Source organism: Castor canadensis, chromosome 13 (assembly GCF_047511655.1).
Source record: "Castor canadensis chromosome 13, mCasCan1.hap1v2, whole genome shotgun sequence".
NCBI lineage: Eukaryota > Metazoa > Chordata > Mammalia > Rodentia > Castoridae > Castor > Castor canadensis.
Window position 1 is genome coordinate 31080715 of NC_133398.1, and position 19397 is coordinate 31100111.

Below are 19397 nucleotides of genomic sequence, written 5' to 3' on the forward strand. Positions count from 1 at the left end.
AATCTTGCATAAGCATAATCACTTTTTTCCTATCTGTTTATATTTCAGTGTAGTTAAATTAGCTTAATTTTGTTAATCTGATTAAAAACCAGTTACCAAATTTTTATTTAGAAATCAGGATTTTTCTTAAGTGATACTGTTCTATAGATGAAATTTCCCAGGAATAACATTTGTTTTCTGTTATCTCAAGGTGACTTAGAGGATAAAGAACAGTTAATATTGTTAGACATACAAGGACCTAGGAGCAATTTTATAGAAATCACTGTGTAGAGTTACACTGTGTAGAATTATTCCTTCTTATATTGGTCCATAAAGCAAGTCTGTGTGTGTGTATGTGTCTGTGTATGTGTGTATGTTTCTGTGTGTGTGTCTATATTTGTGTGTTTCTGTGTGTCTCTGTGTGTGTGTGTATACGCATGTGGGTATGCACATGTATGATGTATTTAACAAAACAGAGTTCCATCATTTAAAAAAATAAATATAACTAGGTAGTTTCCTCTTTTAGTTTATTTAATCATTTATAAATTGAAGTATTTGACTAAATGAAATCCTGACAACTCAGTGATCTGTTTATATTGTATAATGAAAGATATGACTGAAGTTTCTGTTGAGATTATCCTGATGTTAGTATGTGGCAGTGAATATATGGAAGAATTCAGTCAGTTGCCAGGAGTAAATTCGTTCAAAAATTCTTCATTGAGCATGCTGATTTCTGATACATGAAAAGCTGTTCTACCACTGTTTGTCTCCAGTGATGTTTCTGAACAATCTTCTTTCCACCCACAACTAATCTTCTCTCCACATGCACATGAAATTACCCTCCATCATCAGATTGTGTTAGGGTACAAACGTTAGGGTACCTTTGAGGCTTGCAGCCCACTCAGCCTGAAACCCGCCATGGCTAACATGACCCAAGCCACCACTTACTGGAACAAAGGGAGGTGGGATGGTTTCTGGGAACAGGGACTGTTTCTGGTTAATCTTGCTAAAATGGTATGTGAGTCAATGAGTTGAGACACCTGTTGTTTACCAAATTCCTGATAAATAATCTTCAAGTAATCTGGCCCCACCACCAGGATGTGGGAGATATCAGAAATATGTGACCCCAGGGACCATAAAAATTGCTGTGTAACCATGACTAATGTCTAAAAAAATATAAAAGCAGCCTGAGTTTTGTATTCGGGGTCCCTGTTCAAACCCACTGCGTCGGGCGGATACCCGGACCCCAGCTGGCTGGAAATAAACCTTGCTTTGTGGCTTACATTATCGTGAGTGTCTTTTTGTTCCTCTGAGGGGTGGTCAACTCTGGAACCCAACATCTGGAGGTCCCACCAAGATCTGAGCCCCTCCCTGAGAGGAACAAACGTTCTCTGATACCGAGGTTTAATTGGGAAAGACCGCGGAAGGAGGATTGGCCACCTCCGTTTGGAGGGACTTAGAGTCCCCGTCTGAATTTGGTTGAGAATTCTCATTGAGTGGAAGGAAGGGGTTACAGCCCTGGAGGCTTCACTATTGGAAGTCGTGGGAGACATCCCCGACAGTCAGGAGCCACGCCGGCATCCTCAGTGGACGCCATTTGGGCGGTCTTTGGGTAAGGATCCAGAGTCTGGTGTGAATGGAATTGCACCTGTGAGAGTGGTCTGGTTGACTGGCCGGTACTTGTGTATGTTAGAGAGTCCTGTGCGAATTTGTTTGTCTGCTGGAATTGTCTCTTTTGTTCTTTGCTGTCTCCTCTGTCCATCACTCCTGATCATCATGGGACAGGCTCAGGTAACTCCTAAGACCCTTCTTCTGAGTCATTTTTCAGAACTCCATGCTGAGGGACACAATTATGGTGTGAAAATTAGGAAAGGTAAGTTTGACACCCTTTGCTCAGCGGAATGGCCAACCTTTAATGTAGGCTGGCCTCCTCAAGGTACCTTCTCCTTGCACACGATTAAGAAGGTCTGAGATGTCATTAATAGACCTGGTCTTCATGGCCACCCTGATCAATATCCCTATGTCCTTATGTGGCAGACTTTAGTAGAAGACCCCCCTTCCTGGCTGCAGCCATTTATCCATGGAGCACCTACAGACCGGCCCGCAATACTGGCCATGTCGGGGAACAGCCCCACTCCCGTTAATCCCCCTAAGAAGCCTATTCTGCAGGAAGACTCAACTCTCCATCCATCCTTGATAGACTTTGATTGTGAAGTAAATCCCCCGCCATATGCCGCTGCTGCGCCACTCCAGCCAGAGGCAGCTGGCTCCTCTGAGCCTCCCCACTCATCAGCCTCCCCGTCTGCACCCCCTGCCCCAGTCTCCAGACCAGCGAGGGGACTCAGGCCCCGTAGGCAGTGAGAAGAAACCCCAGAGGAGGAGCCCTCCTCCACTTCCACCCGGCCCCCCATCCTCCCGGTGCGGGCCCTGGGTGGTGCTGTTCCCGATGGGGGATGCACCTATCAGTATTGGCCTTTTTCAAGTAGTGACCTGTACAACTGGAAAGCCCAGAATCCTCCTTTTTCTGAGGACCCTAGAGGCCTGACTGATCTATTCGAGTCCATTTTGCATACTCACAGTCCCACATGGGATGACTGTCAGCAGCTCCTTTGGACAGTATTCACCACCAAGGAATGGAAGTGGATTCTCACTGAAGCCAGAAAGAATGTCCCCGGCGACAATGGGTGACCAACCACCCTGCCAAACCTGATTGATGATCGTTTTCCTTTAAACAGACCTGACTGGGACTATGGGACTGCAGAAGGTAGGGAGCGTCTCTGGGTCTACCACCAGACTCTTATGGCAGGCCTCCGGGTGGCAGTCCGCCACCCTACCAATTTGGCTAAGGTAAAGGCAATAATGCAGGGGGGAAATGAAAGCCTGGCCGCATTCCTTGAGCGTCTTTATGATGCATACAGACAGTATACCCCCCTAGACCCACTAGCGGAGGTGAATCAGTCAGCTGTGATAATGTCCTTCATAAATCAGGCTGCCCCTGATATTAGGAAGAAACTATATAAGCAAGAAGGGCTTGGGGAGATGACTACCTGGGATCTGATGAAAGTAGCTGAAAGGGTTTTTAACACCCGAGAAACCCCGGAAGAACGAGAGGATAGAATCAGGAAGGAGAATCAGGAACTACAAGAAAGGATTCGGAAAGAGGACAGGGAACACCAGAGTAGGGAAAACAAGAAACAGCAAAAAGAGATGGCTAAGATATTGCTAACAGGAGTCCAGGGTCTGGCCGGACCGAGTTCTGGACGGGCGGCCCCACACGTCCCCGAAGAGATCGACCCAGGCTAGACCAGGGACAATGTGCCTATTGTAAGGAATATGGACACTGGAAGAAGGAATGTTCCAAACTCCAGGGTCGCCTGGGACCAAATAGCAGCCCTAATAATGACGCCCGAGTCCTGTTGGCTGGAATGGACAGTGACTAGAGGGCACGGGACTCAGACCCCCTCCCCCAGTCTTGGGTAACCATATATGTGGAGGGGAAGCCTGTGAGATGCATGGCGGACACAGGGGCCCAATATTCAGTCCTTAATAAACCTACTGAGCCACTGTCCCAGAGAATTAGCCTTGTGCAGGGAGCCACTGGATCCAAGGCATATCAATGGACTAGCAAACGTCAGGTGGATTTGGGCCAACATCAGGTGACCCATTCCTTTCTGGTCATTCCTGAGTGCCCTGCCCCCCTTCTGGGATGTGATCTGCTAACTAAGGTGAGGGCTCACATTCACTTTGAGCCGGATGGTATCAAAGTGACAGATGGACAAGGACAGCCCCTCCAAGTCTTGACCATGTCTCTTGAGGATGAACATCACTTGGTCTCCTTGCGGGACCCTCCCCCGAAACCTATTGAGTGGTCCCCTGAAATGGCTTATTGGATTCAAACCTACCCCCAGGCTTGGGCAGAAATAGGTGTGGGGCTGGCGGAACATCAAGCCCCGGTAATAGTAGAGATCAAGGCTTCGGTTCAGCCCATCTGAGTCCGTCAGTATCCGATGTCTTCTGAGGCACGGAGGGGCATTGCCCCTCACATAAACCATCTCCTGGAGGCTGGAATATTATGGCCCTGCCATTCTGCTTGGAACACTCCACTCCTCCCCATTAAGAAACCCGGGGGAAAAGACTATAGGCCAGTCCAAGATTTAAGGGAAGTAAACAAGAGGGTTGAGGACATCCACCCCACAGTCCCTTGCTGAGCCATTTGCCCCCCTCCCATGTTTGGTATACCACTTTGGACTTAAAAGATGCTTTTTTTAGCATAGCCCTGGCACTCAATAGTCAACACATTTTTGCCTTCAAATGGCATGATGAAAATACGGGAACCCCCGGACAGTTAACATGGACTAGACTTCCACAAGGTTTCAAAACTCCCCTACTCTGTTCAATGAGGCTCTTAATCAGGATCTGGACTCATATCACCGGAGCCATAGTTCCGTCACACTTTTGCAGTACGTAGATGACTTGCTTCTGGCAGCTGCATCTGAAGCTGAGTGCTGGCAAGCCACTGGAGACCTCCTCCAGGAGCTGGGGAAGTTGGGCTATCAGGCCAGTGCAAAGAACGCTCAAATTTGTAGACAAACAGTCACCTACCTGGGGTATGAACTAAAAGAGGGAACAAGATGGTTAACAAATGCTATGAAAGAAACTATTCTCAGACTCCCCGTCCCCACCTTGGCTCAAGAAGTCCACGAGTTCCTGGGGACGGCAGGCTACTGCAGGCTGTGGATATTAGGGTATGCTGAACTGGCAAAACCCTTATATGAGGCAACTAAGGACAAGGCCCCTTGGGCCTGGGGGCCAGATCAACAAAAGGCCTTTGAGGAGCTCAAGACCGCCCTCTTGAGAGCCCCAGCCCTGGCACTGCCAGACCCTCTAAAGCCCTTCACCCCCTTTGTAGACGAAAGAAGGGGGATAGCGAAGGGGGTACTAATGCAGCACCTAGGGCCCTGGAAGTGGCCAGTTGCTTATCTATCCAAAAGGTTAGACCCAGTTGCAGTGGGCTGGCCCCCATGCCTGCGGATCATAGCGGCAGTTGCCCTAATGGTAAAGGACACAGATAAGCTCACTTTTGGGCAACATCTGAAGGTGGTAACCCCCCATGCAGTAGAGGGAGTCCTAAAGCACCCTCCAGGTAGATGGATGACCAACGTCCAACTGACTCATTACCAAGGGCTCTTGCTGGATGCTCCCCGAATCCTCTTCTCTGACCCGGTTTCTCTAAATCCTGCCACCTTGCTGCCAAATCCGGACCTGGAAGCCCCTCTACATGACTGTCAGGAGATTATAGCTGAAATCACCCAAGTGCGCCCCGATCTCCAGGACTCAACCCTACCCAACAGTGAGCTGGTATTGTATACAGATGGGAGTAGTTTCGTCTTGGATGGGGTGCGTAAGGCGGGCACAGCGGTGGTGGACCAAGGTGGGAACATAATTTGGAGTGCCCCGCTGCCCCTGGGGACCTCAGCCCAGAAGGCCGAACTGATCGCGCTGGCAGAGGCACTCGAGCGGGCTGAGGGAAAACCAGTGACTGTTTATACCGACAGCCGTTATGCTTTCGGCACCGTCCATGTACATGGCGCCATCTACCGGGAAAGATATTTCATTACAGCAGAAGGAAAGGAGTTATGTAATCTCCCAGAGATCAAGAGACTACTGACTGCGGTGCAGAAGCCCCAAGCTGTGGTGGTAGTACATGTTCCTGTTACCAATCTGCTCAGACTCCAGAAGCTACGGGGAACCGGCATGCGGACATAGCAGCCCGAAATGCTGCTTTGGCCTCCACGACCCTAGTGCTGACCTTACCCGTGCCCAAGCTTCCATGCTTGCCACTGCGACCCGAGTACACCCTGGAAGACAAACAATGGATCCAAGATCACCGGTGCCCAGAGCCCAATCAGCAAGGCTGGTATCTTGATATCGAAGGGTGGCTGATCCTTCCTGAAAAGTTAGGACTGTTTCTCCTCTCCAATCTACATCGAGCCAACCATTTAGGCAAGAAGAAACTACTCGCCCTCCTCGAGTTGGCCCGCCTCCGGTTCCAGCATCAAACAGCCCAGATTCAAAGGATTGTGGACCAATGTGTTGGGTGCCAGGCTATGAAACCCAGCAAAAGGGGACTCCTACATACAGGTACACGGGTATGGGGGAGGGCGCCAGGACGGAGCTGGGAAGTGGATTTCACTGAGGTGAAGCCGGGAAGGTATGGGTATAGGTATTTGTTGGTTCTGATAGACACCTTCTCAGGCTGGGTGGAGGCTTTTCCTACAAAACGAGAGACTGCCCAGGTTGTAGCTAAGGTTTTGCTGGAGGAAATCATACCCAGATATGGCATCCCCGAAACTCTAGGCTCTGATAACGGTCCGGCTTTCATCAGTAATGTCCTACAAGGACTGGCCCGGGCAGTGGGGACTAATTGGAAACTGCATTGTGAATATAACCCCCAGAGCTCAGGGCAGGTAGAAAGAATAAATCAGACCCTGAAGGAGACCTTATCTAAATTAGCCATCGAGACTAGCGGAGACTGGGTGGCCCTCCTACCCTATGCCATCTTCCGGGTTCGAAATTCACCATATGTACATGGATTGACACCTTTTTAAATTCTATATGGGGCTCCGTCCCCCATTATTGTCCGAACCCTACTGGACCAAGACCCCAGTATGGCCCCAAATTACTTGGCCAGCTTAAAAGCCCTACAGGAGGTCCATGAAATCTGGCCCATAGTGCGTGCCTTGTATGAGACAAAGGACACATCGAACCCGGAACATGGCATCGTCCCAGGGGATTGGGTATGGGTAAAGAGGCACAGAGCCCGCACTCTGGAAAAAAGATGGAAAGGCCCTTACCTGGTCATTCTGGTTACCCCCACTGCTCTTAAGGTTGACGGCATCGGGCCTTGGGTCCATCACTCCCACGTGCGTCAAGCCAATCATCAGGAACAGAAAAAGGCTAGAGAGTGGACCGCACGGTGGCACCCAGATAACCCATTGAAGCTGAAGCTTTTGCGACCCCGGGATCATGCAGAGTCTTCAGGAGCAGCCACGGATGGGTTGGCTGGTCGCTCTGATCTTGCTCAATGCCCAGAGCAGGAGCCTCACAGAAACCAACCCTCACCAGCCCTATAAGCAAACCTGGATACTCACCGATGGGGAGACTCATACCGCCCTTAACGAGACTACTCACACTGCCCCCATAGGAACTTGGTGGTCAGAGCTTCAATTCTGTTTCAGAGACATCAATCCTGCCTACAAGTGTACTGCCCCAGAGTCAGCCTGACGTTATGGTTTTTATGCTTGCCCCGGCCACAAAAAGAGCAAGGACTGTGGGGGGATACAATACTCCTTCTGTAAGTCATGGGCATGTGTCACATCCAACGATGGTGAATGGAAGTGGGGGATATCAAAACCAGACCTAGTCAAATGTGCCTTTGTAAACGGGGTATCCTGGGGGTGCAGAATTCCGTCACCCACCCATAAATGCCAGCCCACAGATAACAGATAGAATCAAGGTCACCTTCACTGACAGTGGCAAAGAGGACACCCCCGGGTGGATACAAGGTAAGGTGTGGGGACTTGTGTTTTATAAATATGGTGGACATTCTGGCTCGACTATAGTAATCAGATTAAAAGTTGAGCCCATGGGGCCACCGTCCAAAATGGTAGGCCCCAACAAAGTACTTAAGCCGCCCTATGTAGAGCCACCTCTCTGACCTCGCACAACCCCAGTCCCTACCCAGCCTCACACAAAGGCTAGTATTAAAACTCCAGGACCATTAGGCACCGGCCCTCCCTTGGTGAAGCCCAGTCTCATGACCGGGTCCACAGACCCCCTCTGGAATCTAGTAAATGCTGCATTCCTAACATTGAACCACACCAACCCTAATATGACTACCTCCTGCTGGCTGTGCTATGATGTGAGGCCCCCATTCTATGAGGCAATAGGGCTAAATGTCACCTACGATATCTCAACTAGTGAAAACCCCACCCAATGTTCCTGGGGAGACCGTAAGAGAGGTCTGACTATACAACAAGTGAGCAGCCAAGGAACCTGCTTAGGGAAGGTGCCAGTGGGAAAACAGGACCTATGTGCTGTTGTAAAAGACAACCCCACCTGGGGTGATGGTATTAAGTGGGTGATTCCAAAAGGCAATGGATGGTGGATATGCTCACAGTCCGGGCTCACCCCTTGCCTATCAACTAATATGTTTAATGACTCTAAAGAATTCTGTGTCCTAGTGGCTGTGCTGCCCCGCATCATCTATCATTCTGAGGAGAGCCTATATTCATACTGGAATACAGGAACAGGTGAGAGAAAGAAGAGAGAGCCTATTTCTGCATTAACCATTGCTACCCTACTTAGCCTAGGGGTGGCTGGGGCAGGAACTGGCATAGCCTCCCTGGCTACTTAACATAAAGGGATGTCCTCGCTGCACGCGGCCATAGACAAAGATATAGAGAGGATAGAAGCCTCCATTAGTCACCTAGAAAAATCCCTTACCTCTCTATCTGAGGTAGTGCTTCAAAACCAATGGGGCCTAGACTTATTATTCTTTCAGCAGGGGGAAATATGTGCTGCCTTAGGGGAGGAATGTTGTTTTTATGCTGACCATTCAGGGGTAGTTAGGGATTCTATGGCTAAAGTGAGGGAAGGACTGGCAAAAAGGAAACAAGAAAGGGAAGCCCAAGAAAATTGGTTCGAAGCTTGGTTCAATAGGTTCCCCTGGTTCACTACCTTGGTCTCTACCCTGGTGGGCCCTCTGGTCATACTACTGCTTATCTTAACCTTTGCTCCTTGTATTCTGAATAAGCTAGTGAACTTCGTGAAAGATCGAGTTAGTACAGTCCAACTAATGGTCCTGAGGCAGCAATACGAACAATTACCTAGCCCTGAGGATGTTTACGCTCATCGCCCAGATGAGCATGATTCCTCATTATGAACAACTAAAGGGGAGAATGTTAGGGTACAAACGTTAGGGTACCTTTGAGGCTTGTAGCCCACTCAGCCTGAAACCCGCCATGGCTAACATGACCCAAGCCACCACTTACTGGAACAAAGGGAGGTGGGACGGTTTCTGGAAACAGGGACTGTTTCTGGTTAATCTTGCTAAAATGGTATGTGAGTCAATGAGTTGAGACACCTGTTGTTTACCAAATTCCTGATAAATAATCTTCAAGTAATCTGGCCCCACCACCAGGATGTGGGAGATATCAGAAATATGTGACCCCAGGGACCATAAAAATTGCTGTGTAACCATGACTAATGTCTAAAAAAATATAAAAGCAGCCTGAGTTTTGTATTCGGGGTCCCTGTTCAAACCCACTGCGTCGGGTGGATACCCAGATCCCAGCTGGCTGGAAATAAACCTCGCTTTGTGGCTTACATTATCGTGAGTGTCTTTTTGTTCCTCTGAGGGGTGGTCAACTCTGGACCCCAACAATTGTTCTTCCCTTACATTTATACATAGATAAATATAATCCAGAAAGGACAATGTCCTACAGGAGATGTGTCTGGGTAGAAGTAAATGCTTTAGATTATTGATCATCATACTTTCCTATTTTAATTCCTGTCTAGCTATGATTAATTATCTCTGTTTTTTAAAATCTCTTTGGCTCATTTATATATCACTTGGATGTATTCTACAGTTAGCATATTACACTTCTAAATGCAATATAAAAGTATAATATTCACTGGTACTAACTAAACAACAGACCAATAAACTTCCCTTTATGCTTAAGCTATTTTGACTATGCTTTCTGCTATTACAATATAAAAGCCTTGGAAAATACCAGGTGGTCCACACATTTACCAGACTGTATATTGTCAAAATAAATAAATAAATAAAAAGTAGCAAGCAGTGAAGATTTCTCAATTTTTAATTTTGAGAATATTACACTATGAATAGCAAAGCTCCTAGATATATTGGGTCACTGTCCATTTGTTTACTGACACTAGGGCTTTAGAGGAATTGGCAGGAAAAAGTTAGGAAAATGGTACTATGTGCTGCTTATGCCGTAAGATCCTACTACAAAAGTTAAGCTTTTATTCAATCTAATCATGTGAAAGGTGACAAGAAAGAAAATATAACTTTGTTTGAAAAGTACTGTCTACTTAGAGTCAACAGTTCAAACGGTGAAAAACCAAATTATTATGCACCATGTGCAGTTGGAAAAAGCAAGCATCAGCCCACAAATTAGTACTACATCAAATGATAGGCAATTAGAGACAGCAATGAGGGTAAAATATTACAACCTAGGAACAGAGAAAATGAACCACCAGAGTGTAGCCCAGTGCCCTGTGCTCTGTCTAAACACTTTTCTTCATGTGCTAACAAAGGTGATATTTACATGCTTAGGATACTTTGTGGAATTAGAATCAGGTTAGTTGGACCTTATGAGTATAGCCTTTCATTTCTGATGTAAATGACTAGCACAGGTGCTTACAGTGAGGACTGAGTGGTAAGCTGACCCCTCAGAAGCACAACTGCAATAGCCTTAAAACAAGAGCCAAGATTTAAAGGCCATAACTAAACTACTTCCCTTAGGTCAGTTACTGGGTCTTAGAATAAAAAACATGCAAATTGCCCATGTCCAGGTTGTAGGCAGTATTTCCAAAGAAAGCCCTGGTGAACAATTGCCCTGATCCTTGCAAACACACTGTGTAAAACTGGTTTGTTTAGGTGAAGGCAGAACAAAAATGTTTTCCCTGTTTCCCATGAACAACAAGGAAAATGTTCTCTGGTAATAGAATTGGGATAAAAAGATGTGATAAATAACCAAACAAGTTCAACTTTGCTGAACCAGAGTGGAGAAAAATGCTTGTTACCCTTATACCCTAGATGCATATGCAGGAAGTGAGGTCTCTTAGTCTATGGAAGGGATAGATTATAGTTCTAGTAGGTAGATTCAATATATTAAGGAAGAAAATATTTTAATTATATACATAGTCTTAAGGCCTAGTTCTAGGCAGTCTTCTTTCCTTTATTTCTTTTTTTATTGTTGAGTTATCTCACTTCCTTTTTCTGGTAATGTGGCATTTTTCTTCCTATCAAGACCTCCTTCAATTGATGGGACAAGCAAATCATCTAAAATCAGGAATGGGATCAAAAAAAAATGGGGCATGAAGATAGGATCAAAATTGGAGTCTAAATGCCCCATGTATAAAACTAAAAAAAAAATCTGATAAGCTTAAGAACTAAGCAGAGATTTATGTTTAAGTGCTAGGAAGGAAGAGTTTGAAGTAAAAATTCTATCAATTAGTGGATCACAGTAAAAATATGGGGCTTTAACTACTTGAAAGCTCATTAGGGTCATAGTTTTGAATAAGGATTAAATAACAAGACTAAGAAAAACTTACATTCACTCTAGAAAAACCCCTAAACCTAATACCAATATTTGAAAAGTGTCCATGTGGTGGTCAATAATTGACCACCTATTGTACCAAAGATCAACATGCTTCAGAAAAATGTGGTGGGATCCACTATAATCAATATTTAATAAGAAACTATTTGACATGTGAAGAAGTAAGAAAATTTAACTTTCAATCAAGGAAAATGATGTTAACAGTCACAGTCAAATGGATGACATAGACTATGGATTTAGCACAACATAACTATTATACATATGAAAAATAATATAAAGGATAATTCACATGCAGAGAAGGGTGTGTGTGTGTGTGTGTGTGTGTGTGTGTGTGTGTGTATGATAGGCATAGGGTTCCAAGAAATATCTATTCTAAAATTGAAAAACATTCTAAGAATGAGTGTAAGGGGGTAAAGGAGAATGATGGGGAGATGAATTCAACTGTTATATCTTGTAGAAACTTTTGCAAATTTCATAATGTACCCCAGTACAATAAAAATATGATAATCAAAATAAATAAAATTTAAAAACATGAAATTAGACTCATTTAGCAATAGTATTAGATATTTCAAAAAACAAGTAAGTCAGAAGAGAAGTCAACATCAACTATTTAAATGGAAGACAGAATTAAAAATAGAACTACAATGTGATCCTACTATACCATTCTTGGGTAGGTACCTGAAGAAATCTAGGTAAATATACAATAAAGATACTTGCACATGAATGTTTATTGCAGCACTGTTCACAATATTTAAGATCATCGTATTAAATGAAATAAGCTAGACTCAGAAAGTCAAATACCACATTTTCTCTCAAATGTAGAATCTAGAACTAAAGAAAAGGACATAAACATAAAAGTGGGATTACTCCAGGAAGACCAGTGCAAGGTGGGAGGTGGACAAGAGAGGTCAGGAGAAAGAATATAATCAAAGTATCTTGTACACATATATGAAAAAAACCATTTAAAAATATTTCTCGAGAAGTTTAAAAGGGGAGTTGAGAGGGGGAGATAAGAAAAAGCAATAGAATGGGTGAATATTAACAAAGTACACTATATTCATGTATGGAAATATCTCAATGAGCCCTCTCACTTTATTCAATTTATATGTACTAATTAAAAATTAAGTATATAATACAGAGAGTAATGTTTTACAAAAATAGTGAAGTATCAATGACCTTTAGGAAAAATAAAGAGAGGAAAAGAGGTATAGCATATGTATCTATATATATTACTTGAAATTTTCTAAAATTTAACCAAAAAAGTAAATAAAACCTTCCCAGGTCCTTGGTGCTTCATGAACACTGAGCAAGATAAATAGCAAATATATATATATATATATATATATATATATATATATATATGTATATATAGCTAGGCACTTCATTCTTTTATTTTTGTCAGAAAAAAATAATAAGCAAAAAAGCAATGGAATGACATTTTTTAAATGCTGGGAAAAAAACCAACTCTAAGCCTAGAATTTTATATTCAGGACAACCAATTATCAGTAATTGGTTTAAAAAAGACAAAACAGAATGAAAAAACACTTTATGCAACTAGACTTAGTTTGCATTTGCAGAACTCTAACCAACAATAATATAGCATACATTCTTTTCAGGTAAATATGGAACATTGGCCATGATAGACTATATTTTGGACTATGAAACAAATTTAAAACTAAATTCTAAGCAATACCCACATAGAGTGTATCCTCTTGCCACAATGGAATTAAATTAGAAAGCATGTACATATATATTTTTAAGCAATACACTTTCAATTTATCACTGCAAGTTTACCACATTTATTAAAGAAGAAAATTACATAATCTCAAGAGAAGCACAAACTTACTTTCACAAAATTTGATACTTCTCATAATTAAAATGCAAAACCAGACAACAACATATTCTCAGAAATTTAGGAATAGAAGGGAACTTCCACAATCTAATTAATGTAAAACCTATATGAAAATATTACATTTGACATGATAGTTAGAGAAATATCAAACATTCTCCCTCTTAGGATATAGGTAAGAATATTTGCTTCTTTCTACTCCTTTCAGCACTGTACTGATGTTATAAGATAGTGCAATAATGTAAAACAATAGGAAAAATTCATGCAAGTATTGGAAAAGAAAAGGTAAAATGACTTTTCCTCATATTTTGTACAGAAAAAATACCAAGAGATAGTAAAAGAAACTACCAGAAAAAATAGTGGTTAGAGTACAGTTTCAGGATAAAAATGCAATGTAATTAAATTCCTACTATTTTGGTTAGTAAAAAAAATCATTTGGAAAATAAAATTTTAAATATCATTTACAGACTCTCAGTTTCTGTTCCAAAATGTGAAGGGCATGTCACTTCTATCCTCACCAGAGGAAAGAGTTAACATACAGAAAATCAATGTAAGAACTACAGACCTTCCAAAATAGAAGACCACAAATGAGGCTAGTCAGTAACTGTAGGAGCACTTTATACTATAATTGACAAATTGCTGATGGCTCAGTTGGAACTAACTGGAACATTCAGAACAAGATAATGTGTATGTATACTTTCTATTTGCCAATTTTTTTTAAAATTAAAAGACAAATCCAATAAAATGTGCAGAATACTTAAAGACAAGAATGAGATACAATATTCATTAATCAAAAGTTAATGTAATAAATTGCATTAATCATCAAGGACATGTAAGAGAAAAACAAACAGAGATTCACTATGCATCTACTAGAGTGACTAAAAATTGAAAATGTGGTGAACTCAGATATTGAAAGGAAAGTCAAATCGACCTCCCATAAAATTGTGAAATGACAAAATGTGTTTGGAACCCATTTAGCAGAAAGATGGTAGATGATGGATAGATAGATAGATAGATAGATAGATAGATAGATAGATAGATAGAGATGAGATAGATAGATGGTGATTGATAGATGATAGAGAGACAGATAGATAGATAGATAGATAGATAGATAGATAGATAGATAGATAGATAGATAATGTGGCAAGAAGGCATTTGATTCACCAATTTTACACTTGGGTATCATCCAGATCAACATGCATACTCAAACAGACTTCAAAAAGACTTAAAACTTAATAGCATCTTTTTTTAAAATCACTAAAGGCAAAACCAATCTAAACATCTACAAAGAGGTAAGTGCCATGTTCTTATAATGGAATAAACATAAATGAAGTTTTCATACATGCATTAGCATGAATGAATCTTAAAAGATAACTGTGCTGTGTGAAAGAAGTCAGACAAAAAACATGCATCTGCATTTTTTAAAGAAGTTTAAGATCAGGCAAACTAATATGGTGTGATAAAAATTAGAAAAGCAATTGCCTCTGCTACAAGGGGATTCATTTTAATGGGGCATGAAGAAACATTCTGAAGTGATGGAAATATTCTACTTCTTAATTGTGCTTTTTTTTTTTACATGAGTGTATTCATTTTCTAAGCTTTTAGAAGTATGCATTCTCCTGTAGGTGCATTATATATCTGTATAATTACTATGAAAACAAATTATTGAACAAAAATTTTAAACATTCATAGCATTCATAGTATATAAATTCCTTAGTTCATGCTTGGAAACAGTCATTTTGAATTTTATGTTATCCATCTTAAGTTACTTGCCTGTTGTTTATGTCTAGATGCATTTTATATGTAGAGCCAGGAGCCATTAGAACTAAATTCTTTCATGCAAAATAAAGCCAAGTTTAGCAATGCAATATATCAGTATGAAGCTCTATTTACCTTGCATACTTCATTTGTTTATTCATTAATAAGTGCTTTCCAACACTATGTAATATAATCATGGATACAGTAGGCTAAAAGCTATAATTGATGATACCTTCTGAATTACAATCTGTAAGACTACAGAATCTGCAGGAAATTTTACCTAACAATCATTAGAGTCCTCATCAGTCCTGAAAAGTGCCCATTGATTTTCACAATGTGAAGATTGTTCTAGTTCCTGTAAGGAAGTTGTGAGTGGATTATTAGAAACCAATGCATCTAAGAGTTGGTGCAACATAGAAAGTACACTCTCATTTTTAGCATTTTGGTACTAAAGAGAAAAGCTATCAGAAGCACTCAGAAAGAGCTCTGGAATCACATAAAGTGAGTGTGATTTTAAATTAAGTTGAGTGTTAAGCCTATTCAGGGATTGGGAATAAGTGAGTATAGGTAAGGGAGAAATTAGAAATATAGACTAGGAAATTTTTTTAATAAAGCAAGGTACCTAAAGGCATAAAAACTTATGGGATTATATCTAGACAAATTATCTTTATAAATATGATGGAAGCTTCATTTGCTATCACTTGAGGAAATGAAGAAAGTATGGTGTGTTCCTTTTGTGAGCAACAGTAAAGAAGTGTCCTGATGAACATTTGTTGTAGGGCAACTGAAGAAGTGTTTACAGAACAAAAGAAATTCAGCATACTCATTAGGGAATGGTGAAAGTACAGAATATTTAATATCAATCTCTGTATTGGTGAGATGTTTCACTAATGTGTCTTAGTATTCCTCATATAATGATATCACTGTAAGGAGTTAGACTGGCTCAGGGTTTGAATCTCACAAAGCAAGAATAATAACAGAATGGGATAAATTATTATCATACAATGGCAAGAGAATGATTAAGTTGATACCAAGAGACAAAGGCTTGAAGTGACTAAAAGTGGAATACAATTTTACTAAGAAGATAAATACAACTCAAGACAAGGAACAAAGGAACAGTCTGCTTTATTTTCTAGTGAATACATCCAAAATTGTGAGTTTCCCCCTAGAGTCCTTATATGTCACAAATTAACATAATAAAATTGGAAAAATGAACAGAACAGATGGTCCTGGGAGTTGCACATTCTTTCTCTAAACCAAATGATGGCTTCCCAAAGGACAAATGTTAAGTTACAAATAATTGTAATGTTTGATCTTTTTAGGTTTAGCAAACATTGATGTGGGTGTTATCGTCAGAACATTCTATCACATCACTGTAGCAAGTCATGAATTTTGTGAATCAGTTTGTTGCCATATGTGGATATCTAACTTTAGGAGAAATCAAAGACTTTTTAATTTTCATAGATTTGGCAGGATTTATTAACAGAAAACTGTCATAATAAAAAAATCTCAATTATCCAAAAGTGACATTGTAAAAGACATCTGTTTATCACAGTCACATTTGAAAAAAGCTGTAACAAGAGTTATGAGTAGAGTGACATGAACGTATGACCCAAACCAGCAAGAGGTGAAAGTCTCAGAAGCTAAGGGAAAGAACAAGAAATATATATTTATTTTTAAGAGTTATGCACTTCTCTTGGTTTTTCTTACCTTGATATGGCACAATAATAAGGGATACCACATTGTTCATTGTTTTCCTTTTCTAATTTTCTCCTCTGTTTCTCTAATCTGGGTTACACACTATATACCTGGATGTAGGTTTGATTCTGCCAATCAACCAAGCAGACTTTAAGCATTTATCTTGCCATTTTGAATAGTTCAAACACCAAAGTGATTTTTCTTTCAATTACTATTCTGACTAAAGAGACAGAAGTATGTGTTTTGATCCCATCAATAGACAATAGTTTATTTGCAAGTGACCTAAGAAATCAAACCAGTTAACATCTTTGTTGAGTGCATGCATAGCAATAGATGCTTCAGCATTTAACTTGCTAAATGAAAAATTATAAAGATCAATAACATATTGAGTAGAAACAATCATAAACTACAAATATACATACATTGAAGTTAATCTTATTTGTTTGTAACACCCCCAGAGAGACAGATAAAATAAGGAAATCTTTTCTGAATGGAAAAAGAAAATTTCATGTTAATTAATAAGCAACCCATGTTTCCAATGTGTCCTGAAAGTTCCCTCAAATTATTTGAAAATATTTTGTGACTATGTGCAATTTTCTGGGATGTAGATCTGATATTTTAATCACTCTCAAAAGAGTCAATGCTCATGGGAAAGGATTTACTTGAATAAAATGACAAATATTCTGTGCATGTTACTTTTTTAGCCTTGTAAATGACAGGTTGTACATCAAACTTTGTTTGTCCTTAAATAGAAAGACTTTCTCCTGTCCCTCATACATATTAAGCACACTTACTATCAGAGTTCAATTTGTATTTATTATGGGAGAAATTACTTCCTTCTCATGTTTCCCATGGTCCATGAACAATGCAGGGCATATCACATCTAACCATATTCCATCTGACCTTTGTTTCTTGGTTACTAAGAGAATAACTGCTGCCTAAACAAAGACACCCAACTGAGAGGAAAGTTGGACCAATTATTCATTGATAGTAGATACAGAGCATAATCACTCCTAGGAACCATTATACTATGATTGAAAGAGTTAATGTTTGGTGAAAATAAAGAGATATTAACTGAATTTTATTTTTCTAGATTTTCAGACTAGACATACAATTCACCGTTCTATTTCTAACACCAGTTTTCAGATAAAAAGCCATTTTCCCTGAGTTTGTTATAGAATATAACACATGAATTTAGAAAAAACCCATTAAGCTAATTTGAATTACAGAATCATTGTTCTTATCCAATAGTTTGAGACAGCACTAAACAGGTTATGGTTGAATTTAAAGATATAATTCAAGTAAATTAATCATAGTTCTAAAATCTTAATCTAATAAATTAGTATTCTAAGATACAGATAATGCAAACTTACAAATTTATACACCTCAAACAATCCACATGTTAGTATTATCTGGTAGGGGAAATAAAATTCCTTATCTGTCCTCTTAAGGTTTCTGTGTGGGACTAGTATAAGACATATTAAGAGGAGAAAAGTATACAAATTTTATTTAGCAATTTTTGCATGAAGATGAGATTCCTCAAAAGAAAATGAAAACACAAAGAAGTGGGTAGGCCTAGAAGTTTCTATATTAGGTTGAGAGATGATTTGTAACTGTGACAAACTAAAATATATGAAAAGATAAAAGGAAGATAAGAATTATTTTGACAAGATATGTTTATACAAATTTTCTCAGCCTTGACTCCACCTGTTTGTCAAAAAGAATGTTCCTATTTTCCTTTTATAAAGGAGTCATCTTTCACATCAGTGTTTCATCTTCTGCTTTCCAGAAGAAAAGAAGAGATCAAAGTGTCCTTCTTTCACTTGCTATTTTTCAATTGTTTTTAGTTCAAAATAATCAGTATGTCAAAGCAATATGTTTTGAGTTGGCATGTCCTGAACCCCTTCAATCTACAAGTGTTTATGAGCAGCATGGTATCAAGTGTGTGAACTCAGAAAGCGATAGAAGCTGAGATTCAATTGCAGTGTCTTCATTTACTTCCATGACCTTCTTTCTTGTAAAAAGTAGAAGCTCAGATATTGCTGTCAAAATTCTGCAGATAACATGAGTTCCCAGTTTGAAAGAGATTTTCTTTAATGTTATTTCCTCCTCTTCTTTCTATGTGTAATGCTATTATTTTGCATATTTAAAATGTTTTAGTGGGATAGTCTTAAGATGGCAGATAGGGTAAGGAATTAGAATTCCTGAGTTCTGTGACTCCAGAAACCTCCTGAAGACATGAGAGCTATACTTGGGTAACTATGACTGTTCTAGCCAACGTAATAACCACCAACACATTAGGTGCATATAAAAGTTCAAGGATAGACACTTAAAACAACTTTTTATTATACCTCATAACCAAGAAAATCCTGGTATGGCACAGCCAATAGGGCGTATCTGCCCTGGGAAAAAAGCCCCCTGTCCATTTCTCCCTTTTCTTTCTTTCCTTCATTCTTTTTTTCCCAAAAAGCAGAAGATAGAGCATCAAACAGAATTGAACCCTCAACATCCTGGACCTCTAACCCATGGAAAACATACCTAGGCCCAGCTGCATGGGACCCAGTTCCAGTAACTATCTGCCTTGAGAAAAGTGGCATTCCATTTCTCCCTACTGGCCAGTTTCAAAGCTGCCTGTGTAAATCTGCAGAGAGAAAAGGTGAGCAACATACACCACACACAACTCCCCTACCCAGCCCCTGGGAACATAATTGACTGCAGCCCCTGGGCAGATTGACACCTCCCCATAT